Raw genomic sequence first — 16,016 nt, 5'->3', positions numbered from 1 at the left:
ACTGCTAAGAAGAAAGGTTTAAAGTACTTGAGATTAAATTGTTTTGTTTGCTCACAGTCTACAAAGGTACAGTTTGTAGCAGTAATAATAGGCTTTTATTAAACAAATATATGTCAACTTTCAGTTCGAAGGGCTCCATATAAAGCTATAATTACTACTCATATTTCTTAAATATTGCAAAAGTTAAAGAATGGTTTAAATAAGCGAAGGTATAGTTACCAAACATGTCCTATTCAATATCTGAATATTTTAGCTGCTATTTCCCTCAGTGGAATTTAAATCAAAGTAAGAATAACTTGACCAAATGGAAAGAAAATTACTTAATTCAGTATAGCATTTTAGATCCTGCCATTAAGCAAAAAAAATTACAGTTTTCATATCATATAATTTTCTAGGAAAATAAGAATAAAGGACTACAAATATATTATTTAATATTAACATAAACATTCTCAGAGTGATTTTTGAGACATAAGCATGTGTTTGTTTCTTGCAAACATGAAAGTAATACCCTGTATGTTAATCACCATAAATGGAGAAGATCTCTAAAATAATTAGATTACCCATGAATTCACCTAAAAGAGATCAACACTGTTCAACTAATCAAAGTATTTCTTGCCAAGGTCCTATGTTATTAAATATTTTTTACTGTATGTTCATGACCGCTTGCTTTAAATCATGGGGATGACTCAGGATTTGTATCTATTATTGGATTATAATTGTTGTCAGTGTTTTACTGCAACAAATATTTCTGTTATGAACGTATATATAGGTAAATCTTCAGGCACACTGTGATTAGCTTTTAGAAGAAGGATTAAGAGTCAAAGAGCATACAATTATTGCTATGTTGTCTTCCAGAAAGAAGCTCCCAATTTACACTGAAGAATGTCCTATTAAAAGTAAAGTAATACAATATAGATATTGGCCTGAAGTTTTCTTTTTTTGTTGTATCTCTGCCACGTTTTGGTATTAGGATGATGCTGGCTTCATAGATGGAATTAGGGAGGAGTCCCTCCTTTGAAATATTTTTTGAATAGTTTGTAGGAATGGTACCAGCTCTTCTTGGTACATTTGGTAGAATTCAGCTGTGATTCCATCTGGTTCTGGGTTTTTATTTTTAGTTGGTAGGCTATTTATTACTTCTTCAATTTCAGAACTCATTATTGGTCTTGTGGGGATTTAGTTTCTTCCTGGTTCAGTCTTGGAAGGGGGTGTGTGTCCAGAAATTTATCCATTTCTTCTAGATTTTCTAGTTTATGTGCCTAGAGGTGTTTATAATATTCTCTGATGGTTGTTGGCATTTCTGTGGAGTCAGTGATAATATCTCCCTTATCATTTCTGATTGTGTTTATTTGACTCTTATCTTTTCTTTTTTGTTAGTCTAGCTGGTGAGCTATTTTATTAATTTTTTTAAAAACCAACCTCCTGGATTCATTGATCTTAGGGTAATTTTATTGTGCCTCTGTCTCCTTCACTTCAGCTCTGATTTGGGTTATTTCTTGTCTTCTGCTAGCTTTGAGGTCTGTTTGCCATTTGATCTTTAGCTTTTTGGTTTTGATACTAGTGTTACAGCCTAATCACTCCTCAGTTCAACTAGGTCTAAGTTCTTGTCCCATGACCAAGAAGAATAAAGCACGCAGACACCAGAGAAGGAGTAATGTAGAACAAAGTTTTATTAAGCAACAGAAAAGCTCTCAGCAAAGAGAGGGGACCCAAAGAGGGTTGCCAGAAATGGGGCTGTGTTCTGGGGCTTTTATGTGGCAAAGATGAGGAACTCTTCAGTGGTTCTGCCCAAATGGGAGGGGCAAAGTTCCCTCTGGGGGTGCTGCATCTAATCACCAAGACAAAGGGAAAAATGCCTCTGGGTTATGTCCTAGGCCACTGGGCCTGTGATGGGAGGGTATGCCACTAAGGGAAAAATAGTTTCTTGGGCTAGGTCCAGGTCCCCCCTGCTGTATGTAGCCTGAGACTTGGTGCCCTGCATCTCAGCTGCTTCAGCTGTAGTTAAAAAGGTCCAAGGTGCAGCTCAGGCCTTTGCTTCAGAGGATGTAAACCCCAAGCCTTGGCAGCTTCCATGTGTTGTTGGTCCTGCAAGTGCACAGAAGTCAAGAATTGAGGTTAGGCAACCTCCGCCTAGATTTCAGAGCATGTGTGGAAATGCCTGGATGTCTAGGAAGTAGCTTGCTGCAGGGGCAGAGTCTTCATGGAGAACCACTTCTAGGGAAATGTGGGTTCAGAGTCTCCACACTGAGTCTACACTAGGGCACTACCTAGTGGAGCTGTGAGAAGAGGTCCACAATTCTCCAGGCCCTAGAGCTGTAGATCTATCAACAGCTTGCACTGCGTTCCTGGAAAAGCTGCAGACACTTAATTGCAGTCATGAAAGCAGCAGGAGGGAGGCTGCACCCTGCAGAACCACAAGGTCAGAGCTGACCAAGGCCATGGGAGTTCACCTCTTGAAGACATCAGCATGTTCCGGATGTGATACATGGATACAAAGGAAATCATTTTGAAACTTCAAGGTTTAATGACTGCCCTATTAGATTAAGACTTACATGGGGCCTGTAGCCCCTTTGTTTTGGCCAGTTTTTCCCATTTGGAACAAATGTATCCACCCAGTGTCTGTTCCTCCATTGTATCTAGGAAGTAATTAACTTGCTTTGATTTTATAGGCTCATAGGCAGAAGGGACTTGCCTTGTTTCCAATAAGACTTTGAACTTGGACTTTTGAGTTAATGCTGGAATGAGTTAAGACTTTGGGGGAAAGTTGGAAAGGCATAATTTTGTTTTGAAATGTGAGGATGTGAGATTTTTGAGGGGCCAGGGCAGAATGATATGGTTTGTCTGTGTTCCCCCTCAAATCTCATTTTGAATTGTAGTTCCCATAATCCACACATGTTGTAGGAGGGACCCAGTGGGAAGTAATTGAACCATGGAGGTGGTTATGCTCATGATGTTTTCATGATAGTGAGTTAGTTTTCATGAGATCTGATGGTTTTATAAGGGACTTTTCCCCCACTTTGCTGGTTCTTCTCCTTCCTGCCGCTGTGTGAAGAAAGATGTGTTTGTTTCCCCTTCCACCATGATTGTAAGTTTCCAGAGGCCTACCCAGCCATGCTGAACAGTGAGTCTCTTTTCTTTATAAATTACCGAGTCTCAGGTATGTCTTTATTAGCAGTGTGAGAACAGACTAATACAAGCTATTATTAAAAATCAAAAAATAAAATGCTGATGAGGTTGCAGAGAAAATGGAACACTTATACATTGTTAGTGGAAGTGGAAATTAGTTCAACCATTGTGGAAGACACTATGGAGATTCCTCAGAGGTCTAAAAATAGAAATATCATTTGATCCATCAAACCCATTATTGGATATTTACCCAAAGGAATAATAAATCATTCTATTATAAAGACACAGGCATGCAAATGTTCATTACAGCACTATTCACAATAGTAAAAGCATAGAATCAACCTAATACCCACCAATGATAGACTGGATTAAGAAAATGTGGTATGTGTACACAATGGAATACTATGCAGCCATAAAAATTAACAAGATAATGTCTTTCATAGGGGCATGAATGGAGATGGAGGCCATTATTCTTATCAAACCAACACAGAAACAGAAAACCAAATACCACAAATTCTGACTTATAAGTGGAATCTAAACGATGAGAACACATGGACACACAGAGGGGAATAACGTACACCGGGACACATCAGAGGCTGGAGGATGGGAAGAGGAAGAGAATCAAGAAAAATAACTAATGGGTGCTAGGCTTAATGCATGGGTGGGGAAATAATCTGTACAACAAACCCCCATGACACACGTTTATCTGTGTAACAAACCTGCACATGTACCCCTGAACATAAAATAAAGTTTAAAAAAGTTACACCTTAGAAAAATATCTTAGGATTTAATAATCATTGATGTTTGAAATGTAGCTGTGGTTTAATTGATATGTCTAAGTTTATATTTCCATAGATATAATTTTGTACATAGTTAAAATATAGTTTACAAAGAATTTGAATTTTAGCTTTTTACTTTTTGGTAGCAAGTTAATTTGCTGTTGAAAAATTCTCACATTTATTATGAGTACATTATAGCTCATAAATTAGACATGCCGTTTTTCTAAAGAAGGAACTCAGGTCATTTCTAATTTTCCATAATTTTTTTTTACCTTTTAGACATGTAAATTTTAAAATAGTCATTTACTAAAAACAAATTCCACTGAAAGAAATATTACTTTATAAAATAGAGTCAATTTAAATAAAATTTTATGTTAGTAATGGTGGGGCTGTTGCCAAAGTACCATACCAATTTCAATAACAGTAGGAAAAAATCCTTATACCAACTTTTAAACATTATCTCACTAGTTTTGAAATCTATGTAGCATAGTAGTCAATATCCAAGACACTAGAGTTATTCTCCATGGCTAAAATATGAGCTTCTACCACTTTCCAATTGACTAATACTAGCAAAATTTTCTTAGGTTTTTAATGTCTCAGTCATCTGTAAAATGTATAATACTATCCATTTTACTTTGCTGTTTGGTGCAATAAAAGAATATATTCATCTAAAGTGTTTAGGACAGAATTTTGCATATAGTGATAAAAATTCACTGTAAAATGTTATTATTAATATAGTTTAATAATGCATTATTAAACTTTAATGTGTAAACTGTGACTAATTGCTTTTAATAAATACATATTCAATATTTGAAATTTGTAACATATTATAGAATATCCATCGTTCATTTAAAAAAAAATCACTTATTTGCCAATCTTGTTACAGCACTAACAGCTCCCTACTCATCAAATTAGCTACTTTTCTTGGTAACTGCTTGCTTGTGAGCCTGCATTATCAAGATTCAAAACTGGTAACATTCACTGCAACAGTGTTAAATGCTTTTGTTTTATTGTAAAACTATGTTATCCTTTATCATAAAAAAGTAACTCTATCATAAAAATAGTATAAACATGTTTAAATAATTGTATAACACATAAGCACATTATATGATATTTAATAAAAAAGGTCAAAATAAAATATTAAATTAAGTATTTGTCTTTGCATCTGATCAAATCAGTATCAGTTTTGTTTAAATTTTAAGAAGCAAAATAATAGCAGCTTGAATTCCAAATCTAATATATGCTAGAGCTCAATGTTTTAGATTTCCAAAGTTAATGTATTGCATTGCTGTCCTAATGATTTCTCACCGTTGATCACTTGTGTATTACTCATTGGAATTTTCATTCATTTACACTGTCAGTAGTTTATCTAGTTTGTTTTAAGATTATCAGCAAACAGAACAATACTTTCCTTAGACATTAGATTTCATAGTTTGGATTTAATTTCAAACATGTCTTAAAACTTAGGCTTGAGAAGGATTGCAATGTATGTCCATGATACTGGAAATATATTTTATCTATGATTGTTTCATATCAGTTCAATTTGTCTGGAGTTTTTCTAGATTAAGGAAAACAGTCAAATCAGTCTTAATTCGGTATTGTTTTACAAATGAAATACATTTTAGTTTCACACAATTTTTAAAGCATATGAAAATGCCTCAATGTTGTTGTTTTGTTTTGTTTTTTTAACGGAGTCTGGCTTTGTTGCTCAGACTGGAGTGCAGTGGCGCTATCTCTGCTCACTTCAAGCTCCACTTCCTGGGTTCACACCATTCTCCTGTCCCAGCCTCACGAGTAGCTGAGACTACAGCCATCCATCATCACGCCAGGCTAATTTTTTATATTTTTAGTAGAGACGGGATTTCACCATGGTAGCCTGGATGGTCTTGATCTCCTGACCTCGTGATCCACCCACCTCGGCCTTCGAAAGTGCTGGAATTACAGGCGTGAGCCATTGCGCCAGGCCTCAATGTTGATTTTTGACTGACATATATATATATACACACACACACACACACGCTCATCATATAGTGTGATGAGCTGGCTCAATTGCAAATTTTAGGACTTCTACCCTGAGGAAATTAGTTCTCGTATTAGCATTTTCAAATCTCCATCAGTTTTTTCTATTCATGAGAGAACTTACACACATCTTGGATCTCTAACCTTAAAGGAGGTCCTCTTGAAGTATTTTTATCTTGTTTAATTTTCTGTATCCTGGAATGTCTTAATGATTTACTATCTATTTAAGTGTTATTTTGTCATTTTGTATTAATATTTTGCAGTACAAGTTTAATTGTATGAATTAATTATTTATTATTGTGTTCACTGTTCATTGGGAATTGTTTAATTCAAACTCAATCTTTGTCTCTTACAACCTATACCCTTTTCTATTTTAAAATCAACAATACATTTCAACTATTATTGAATCTTTTTTGTATTATTAGACATAATCCATTTTAGGAGTTAATATATTTTTATTCTTTCCCTAACTGCTTTCCTATGTTTTCTGTTCAAAGCATTATTATGATGTTCTTTGATTATTCTGAGGATTTATCATTCTTCTTTCCATTTAAATTGTTGTCTATCAATTCTTTTAAACAATATTCTATTTGTTTAAAATTATTTGATAATATTTTTTATGAAATAAGAGCAGAGAACGCCCTATGGACTCATATTCAGCCTTCCATTTTTAATATTCCTATACCTACTAATCTTTTTTAAAAGCTTAATTTACCATAAATGCATATTCACAATAAAAATAAAAATAACGTAGAAAAATCAAATGTTAAAAGCAAAAGTTTTCTTTCTTCAATTGAGTCATATTTTCTTTCCAGAATATTTATATATATCTACAGTTCAAATATTAAATTCATCATGACTTAGCTTTAATGAGTTTTGATTATTTTACTTACTAGCTTACAGAAACACTGTTCTCCAACTATGTGTTCATTTTAGAAATATAGTGGCATTTGCTTGACCCCAATATAGTTTAGTATGCCAGGTTGGCATTAAACATGAAATCTTATTTTTAAATTCTTGCTGAAATGCAAATAATAATAATGGAATTATCTTTTAAAAGTGATTCCTCACTATACTCAATGTTATACTAATTTTATGTTGGACACTAGATGATAAAAACTTTTGAATGCTTGCCATTCTAAAGTGGAAGACTAAAAAATATCAAAATAAATTTAGACCATAAGAATGGCATAGATAGATGGATAGATATTGATAGGTATATAGATAGATACATAGATAGATACATACATACATACATATGTACGTACATACATACATACACAGATAAATGTAAGGCAGAGAAATGAAGAGATCAATGTTAATACTTCAGTGGCAATCACCTTGTATCCATCTTTAAATGATTTTATTTTGGAAAAAAAGGCTTTGTTAAACAAATAGTATCTATCAGTTCTTTCTATATTAATTATTTAATAAAAAACAAGCATACTAAATACAGTACATAATACACCAAGTATGCTAAATACAGTACATAGTAAGGTGATACCAAGTATTAGTTACCACAGTACTCAGATGAACTCGCCCTAGAAATTCAAGGCAAAACTATATATAATCAATTAGTGATAGAGTAATGACACTCCACAAGAAAGGCATCACTTCATGTGGTTTACTTTTTAGACACACATAAAGTGTAGCAGAGACAAAATATATTGAAATAAATTTGTATTAGCTTTACCGTGCCAATATGTTACATGCTGGCATTATCATATCATAAGCATTAGAAAGCACACAATTTACAAGAAAATATCTTCCGATTTTTAAAAGCAGTCACAAAACTTGGTATGATTAATTTAAAGTTGTAAAGGTACTTGTAGTAAGAAATTGTCAGCTGATGTTTTTTATAATAGAATTAGTATATATTAGTATATATTCTACAGTAGAATATATGTATGTGTGTATATATATAAACAGAAAGTAGGATTTATATATAGTAGGTGAAACATATATTTTATGTAATAATGTGTTGAGTAGTTTATTCTTGCAACTCAGAAATTTGAAGGATATGAATAGGAGTGATTCGCATATCTTATTCAAAATGTATGAATTTAACAATTTTTAACTTGCTATTTACACAGGCAGATAATGCTTTACTTTTAAAATAATTAATTCCAGGAACAAGGTCTCACTTACACAAATATATGTAACATTTAGCAATTTTTTTTAATTTTTAATTTTCGTAGGTATACAGTCGGTGTACAGATTTATGGGGTACATGAGATGTTTTGGCAAAGGCATGCAATGTATAATTATCGCATCATGGAGAGTGGGGTATCCATCCCCTCAAGCATTTTTTTGTGTGTGTTACAAACAATCCAATTATGCTCTTTTAGTTATTTTTAAATGTAAAATTATGTTGTTATTGACTTTAGTCCCCTGTTGTGCTATCAATTTCTAAGTTTTATTCATTGTTTCTACTAGCAATTCTTAGAGAATATTTTCACAAGTGGTATGTAGAACTTGATTGATTATAACATTATAAAAAATAGAAACAAATAGAAAAGTATATATTATAAGATATACAGTGATTTTATTTTATTTTTATTTATTTATTTATTTGTTTATTTATTTATTTTGTGACAGAGTTTAGCTCTGTCACCCAGGCTGGAGTGCAGTGGCTCAATCTCAGCTCACTGCAAGCTCTGCCTCCTGGGTTCATACGATTCTCCTGCCTCAGTCTCCCGAGCAGCTGGGAATACAGGCGCCCACCACCATGCCTGGCTAATTTATTTTTTTATTTTTTTATTTTTTGTATTTTTAGTAGAGACGAGGTTTCACCATGTTAGCTGGGATGGTCTCGATCTGCTGACCTCGTGATCTGCCCGCCTCAGCCTCCCAAAGTGCTGGGATTACAGGCATGAGCCACCGCGCCTGGCCGTGACTTAAGTTACAATAAGATCTGAGATAAATATTATTTTATTGCATTCATCACTTTTAAAAGTGTCTTTAGAAGTATAAATGAGGCTGGGCATGGTGGCTCACACCTGTAATCTCAGGGTTTGGTGAGACTGAAGCACGAGGGTCACTTGAACCCAGGAGTTTGAGACAAACTTGGGCAACATAGTGAGACCCTATCTCTACAAAAATTTTAAAAAATTAGCCAGGTGGGGTAGCACATGCCTTTAGCCACAGTTATTTGGGAGGGTGAGATGGGAGGATCCCTTGAGCCTAGCAGGTCTAGGTTGAGGCTGCAGGACGCAATTATGCCACTGGACTCTAAATCTGGGCCACAGAGCAAGACACTGTCTGAAAAATATATATATATATATACACACACACACACACACACACTTCTCTGTGAGTGTGTGTGCCTGTGTGTAAAACTAGCTCTATTTCTGTTTATATGTTAGTAAAATGTCAAGTGAGTCCATGTGCTCTAATTCTTATTTGCTAAATTTCCAAAAGGATAACATATTTTTTCATATATAAAATTATTCAAAAGTTATTTATGAGATATAAAACAATGAAAAATTGTATTTTACTAGTAACATGTTGAGCATATAATATAAAGGCCTTGGGCTTGTCATTGAGAGAATTAAGGATTAGTAAAATACAATCTCTTCACACATATACAAATGTTAATCAAATAATAAATACATATTTGAACACTTAGACTATAATAAACGTAATTTCCCCAGAGGGGAAATATTTCTGGCTGGGAGATATCTGGAAAGTGTCCAAATAAGTTATATTTCAGCTACGTCATTTATCGATATTGCTACTGCCTTGCTTTCATCCAGTGATACCTTGGTTAAAATGACCATTATTTATATTTTTAATTCTTGTTTAATGAGATTAGATTTGATGATATCATAGGTAGAGATCACACATCAACACACATATGTATAGCCCATTGGATGTATTATTATGTTGAGGGTTATAATCAATCTAAAGGACAAATGTAATCTTGAATCAGTGACTCTAATCTGAAACTGCAAAATGTCATTTTCTGTATTCCTCCTCCTACCATTTTCATGAACTTAGTAGTAGACTAATCTCACCTAATATTCCCTTAGATCCTTTTATTGTTGATTAAACATCTTCATATTAGAGGCTCACTTTCTATCTCTCAGAAACAACTCATCATATGATCTCATTGATGACTTTAGCAGGATAGCTTCTCTGCTGTCAACAAATAAAATAAAACAAAGTATCAGATTCTCCACATTTTGCGTTTTCCCAATCCCAACATCTTTTTCATTTCTCTCAGAATATTTTTTCCTGATTGTTAATATCAGCAAGGTCTCTCGGCACCTTGTTAGTCCTCTCTACCCTGCTTCTGTTTGGAGTTCATTCTTACACTCTACCCACAGATTAATCCAGAAATTATATTTTTGTCGTGTTTTAAAGAATTAATTAAACATTATCACAAGAACAGAAAACCAAACACCGCATGTTCTCACTCGTAGGTGGGAACTGAACAATGAGATCACTTGAACTCGGGAAGGGGAACATCACACACCGGGGCCTATCATGGGGAGGGGGGAGGGATTGCATTGGGAGTTATACCTGATGTAAATGACGAGTTGATGGGTGCAGCACACCAACATGGCACAAGTATATATATGTAGCAAACCTGCACGTTGTGCACATGTACCCTACAACTTGAAGTTTAATAATAATAAATAAATTAAAAAAAAAAGAATTAATTAAACATATGTAAATAAAATGCAGCTTACGTTGATAATTCAAATTGGTAAGTTATGTCATAATTCAACCATTCCTTATTACTAATTTTTTTTTTTTTTTGAGACAGAGTCTTGCTCTGTCTCCCAGGCTAAAGTGTAGTGGCAGCATCTTGGTCCACTGCAACCCCTGCCTCCTGGGTTCAGATGATTCTCCTGTCTCAGCCTCCTGAGTAGCTGAGAGTACAGGCACCTGTGACCGTGCCTGGCTACTTTTTGTATTTTTATTAAACACAGGGTTTCACCATGTTTGCCAGCCTGGTCTTGAACTCCTGACCTCAGATGATCTGCCCACCCTGAGTAACTTTTCAACCTTTGAAAAATTTATCTTACCTCATACAATTGCAGCAGATTTAAAACTATCAAGGAATTCCAATAACATACAAAGAATTTGTAAAGGCCCTTAAAAGTGAGATCATTTAAACGTGCATTACATTACTTTCAGATACCACTCAACCCAGACATAAAAATGAAGATTGAAAAGAGAAATAAGCATTCTGTATACCAATATTTCAAATTTATATTTAAGATATGGTATTTCATGCATATGTATGTGTCTGTGTCTGATTTTTATTGGATTAAGTGATTTACTGATATATAGTATAAAAAACGATAAGAAAACCTAGAGAAGAATCATTGTTTTCCTTATACTAATCATGCTATTACCTTTGTCATGCTTAAAATATGACTAAATATTTTGAATTCTAAAATGTTTCAATTTAAAATAAAGCATTTGGAAACATGTAAACTTTGTATTTGAGCATATTAATCAGAATGAAACGTTTTAAAAGTACATTTCATTGCGTACTTTCTTAACTCCAATATTTTCATTCATTTCCATAGACATGTTTTCTCACTTCAGCTGAAATGCAAAAATAGTAAAAAATTATGTTGCAAAAGACAAAGAAATTATATATAGAAAAAGGTTAGTTTTTACACCGATTGTATTTCTGTGGATATTTCAATGGCACAAATCAGAGAAGTTTTTACATTAGAAATGAAAAAAAAAAAAATCCAGCTCTAAGAAGGAAGGACAAAGTTACTTTCAATACTGCTTATATTTTTATACATTTTAGTATTAAATTAAATTGGACAATCAGAATGAAAGTATGAAAGTAGTCCTTAGTAACTAGTAGCACAAAGATACAGGATTATTTAACAATTCTGAGAAAATGAAATATTACAGAAATATGTGGTTTTCTCCCTTCACTAATCCTTCCATTTCACATTAAGCCAAACAAGTTCAAATTATGTAGCTCTCACACAATGACTTAATTTTGTTAATTGGTTAAGTCATATATTGGATTCTATAAAATAGTGTTGTAAGTAATGTTAGGTGCATAGACATCCTTGATTCTTTCCAAAATGTGTCTCTCTTGCCTAAAAGTGAATATTTTATTTTTGCATATATTTTAACAGCAGTATTTATAAACTGAGAATTGTTTTTGCCTGTGAAATTAGTTAGGGAGGCTGTACACAGTTAAATACTGTCTAGTGCATGATTAAAAGAACATTTGAGGTTAACTTGGATATCACTGTTTGGTTTTACATGTTTACTTTTTACTGTGCTTTGTACTTGAAATATCTGTTTTTCTAAGCAATAGTCAGTGGTAGACGTGAACTGCATGGTACAAACAAATGAAATTTAAAATACATGACTTATTATGAAATACTCATCTACTTTGGTGCTGCTACTTCAGCCAAATTTTAGGCTTCACGATCTACTGAACATTTCTTGTGACTGCCCTGCTTTGGGTCAGACCATTTTCAGCCTCAGAGCAACCTGTCTGTTTATCTAAGTCTTCCTTCTACAGAATAGGTCATGTCAAATGTCACGGTTCACAAGGACTTCCTTTATAAAAATTGTTTTCTTGCATCTGAGATTCTATAAGCTTTTGTCCTACATACTCACCACTCACTATCATGTAGAAATTTTCCAGTGTTAAAGCAAGCCCACTAAATATTAACTTTCATTTGTGTTCATTTTCTACCAACCTACTGTATTTATTTAATAACAAGATAATTTCAAATTAGCCATTAATGCTTCAAAATCTCTCTATACTGCTTAAATACCCACTTGCCACCTAATCTCCTACTTCATGGAAAAAAAAAAAAATGAAAATGATCAAAATGTAACTCCTTGTAGATCTACAAATCTACCTGCATCCACACTCATTCTCCATCCATCTCTCCTCTTAAAGTTCCTCAAATGCTTTTAATACTCTAAAAGTGTTTATCAGTTTCATACATATCATGTTACCGTTTTATGCTACTGTATTTTCTAAAATTTTGTTTGCAAGTGATATTTGATTATTTATTTGTACCTTTGTTATATCGCAGACAAAATTACAATATATAAATGAAGCACAAATAAGAAAAGCAAAATGAACTACAGACAGCTAAGTATTCTGAATACGTTATCTATCTTTCTAGCCCATTTTCTACAGAGACAGACAGACTTTTTTATATTAAACTATTAATATATCATGCAAACTTTCTACATATGTATATATGTTTTTATGGCACTAATTGTTGTATTTCACAATCTGTTTTTCACCATCTAATTGTTCCTTCTCTTTTTTGAGAATCTTTCTTGGTTATTTTATTTTATTTTGGGTTCTTGAACTCCTTTACTTTATTGATTTCTCTCCCAAAATCCCAAGTGTTTTTCAACCTAAAACTAAGAAAATGCATATTCTCCCCCATTTATTTTTCTCTTATATCTCCGTCCTTGCTCTCATTATTAAATTTATTCTAAGAACTCTCCATATGTCTTGAATTCTCTTCTTCAGATCTTGCTAGTTTCTCAGTAGACTTAAATATAGTTTCTATTACCAAAATTCCTGTGAAAGTGTTCTTTTAAATGTCAACAATGACTCTTCATGTGAAACTATAATTTATTTTCATCCATTTATATGTTTTATCCTCATCTAGAACAGTCCATGCACTAGCCATTATTTTCTCATTGAAACTACATTTTGACAACTGTTTTAGGGTATTCAACAGAAACACAATTAATAGGCATATAGATACAGATAATGACATACAAATGTAGTAGGAGGACAGGTCCTTAGGTAGCATTGGCTGACCCAACTCTCTCATTATAGTTCTCAGAACAACTGTGGAATATACCAACACTATAATGTCCTGAGATATGGAGGAACTGTCCAAAAACAATCCACACTATGCCATTGTCTCTTATAGAAAAGGATATTCTGCAAAGCTTGAGCTCAGCAATTCAAGTTGTGCTCCGGTTATAAAAACTCAGGGCAGAGTACACTCAGGGTTCATCCACTGTGGTATGATGAAGGATCTGCACAGACCGGATTCCAGGTACCCTGGGCAGCTTTCCTGGACCTCGAGGGACTGTATCACCATGAACCCAAGTCTTCTCTTTATTCTTGCTGCCTATCTGTGAGTAATAAATCTGCTTTGCCTGACTTTTACAAATATTCTGTCTCACTAAACTCATACAAATAAGAAGATAGAGGTCCTGGGGCTTGTTTTGCCCCCTCACAGCTCTCCTCACAGTGTTGGGACTGTTGTGGCAGCTAGGTTTACTCTAAGCCCCTGCCAGACCTACATTAAAATTATAGAAACTAGTGTCAATGCTGAGAATTCTTTAAAAATCTTCTTGTGTTTTCTCACCCTTTTACATAATGAATAAAATGTTGGTATGTTCTACCAGACAGAAAAATGAAATTTTTTAAAAAGTTCCCTTTAGACTTGGTACAGAAAAGCCAAAGATACTTTCCTTTAGTAATTCTGTAACAAAATATTATATTTTAACAGCGTGTTATATCCTGAGAAACATCTCTTATCCTTGTCTGATCTTCTAAGAACCTCTCAGGGCAAACACAATGTGTGATTCTTCTTTATATTCCACTCTGGGCCTAGAAACACCTTTTATGCTTCTTCAGTATCTGTTCGCCTTTTATGCCTTTCTGCCTCCTTCAAATAAATCATTTCATCAGTCATCTTGCCTATCACCCATCACCTCTCATTCCTAACTTTTTATCTGTAGTGTCTAATTTTCTACCACCTTTACTTTTGCCCTAAAATATTTTGTCTTTATTCCTGACACTATTTATTTGTCCATGTGCACCTCAAATTATATTTTTATTCAAATGTATTTTCTCTCATTGATAAAATTCTTTAAAGATGGTCACCCATATTATTTTTACATTTTCTCACATCCATTTTAATCATACAGAAATTCTATGCCATTTGCTTTTGAACCCCCTATATTAGTACAACTGTACTTTTTTAGGTCACATACATCTCATACATTTATCATTTTCTTTTATTTTTGCATTGTGTTTAAAAGTGCAAAAATTCAATTACATCTCTAATTTATTTCAATGTTGACATCCATAAAAATATAGACATTCTACGTTACCCTCAGTCATTACCTGTTTTCATTCATCCCTCTCTTCCCTCATGTTTTCTTTTCATTCCTTCTCTTCTCCTTTTAACTCTGTAGTCTCTTCTAAAATCCCATTCTTTTTATAATTTATCACTTTATAAGGATAACTCTCACATCTACATCTTTAGAAATTACTTATTTTATCATCTCTATTCCCATTCTTCCTATTTATTTTCCTCTATTCTCAATTCTTTCTGTTCATCTGCTTATGGCATCATGATTATTTCTTAATTATTGGGGTTATTGTTACATTTTTCTTTTGCAAATCAATAGTCATTGAATATTAAAATTGGCATTTAATTGCAATGAATCAGATATTTGTCACTCCATACTGTAGAACGTAAAAGTTAGAAACTCTGAGGGTATTTGCTCATAAATGTTTTCAGTCATAATTTTTTTTTCATGTAATTTCATGGCTGAAAAAAATATTCATTTCTTTCTCTATGATTATAAAATGAAGTCCAGTCTTATTCTGCTATTGAATGCTTTTCATTATTAGGCCCATAATAATTATCTCTTTCATTTTCCTTGGGATTATCATCACTAAAACTTAGCACCTGCCTATAGGATCCATAGGAACTTTCATTTTTATTCAAATCATTGTCAACAAATGGAAAACAGCAACGTCATCATCAAGAACAACAAAACAACAAACTATCTTTCCTATCTTTCCACCTTTACTCAAATTGTTCCTTTTCTCTCTCTCTCTTTTTTTTTTTTTTTTGTTCTTGTTGTTGAGATAGAATCTTACGTTGTCACCTAGTCTTGAGTATAGTGGCATGAACACAACTCACTGCAGCCTCCACCTCCTAGGCTCTAGTGATCCTTCTGCTTCAGCCTCCTGAATAGCTAGGACTATAGGTGCACAGCACCACATCTGGCCAATTTTTGTATTTTTTGTAGAGATGACGTTTCACCATGTTACCCATGCTGGTCTCAAACTCCTAAGCTCAAGCAATCCACCCA

This window comes from Chlorocebus sabaeus, chromosome 7 (genome assembly GCF_047675955.1).
Source record: "Chlorocebus sabaeus isolate Y175 chromosome 7, mChlSab1.0.hap1, whole genome shotgun sequence".
Taxonomy (NCBI): Eukaryota; Metazoa; Chordata; class Mammalia; order Primates; family Cercopithecidae; genus Chlorocebus; species Chlorocebus sabaeus.
The sequence above is the reverse complement of the archived record's forward strand: the minus strand, read 5'-3'. Positions refer to the sequence as shown.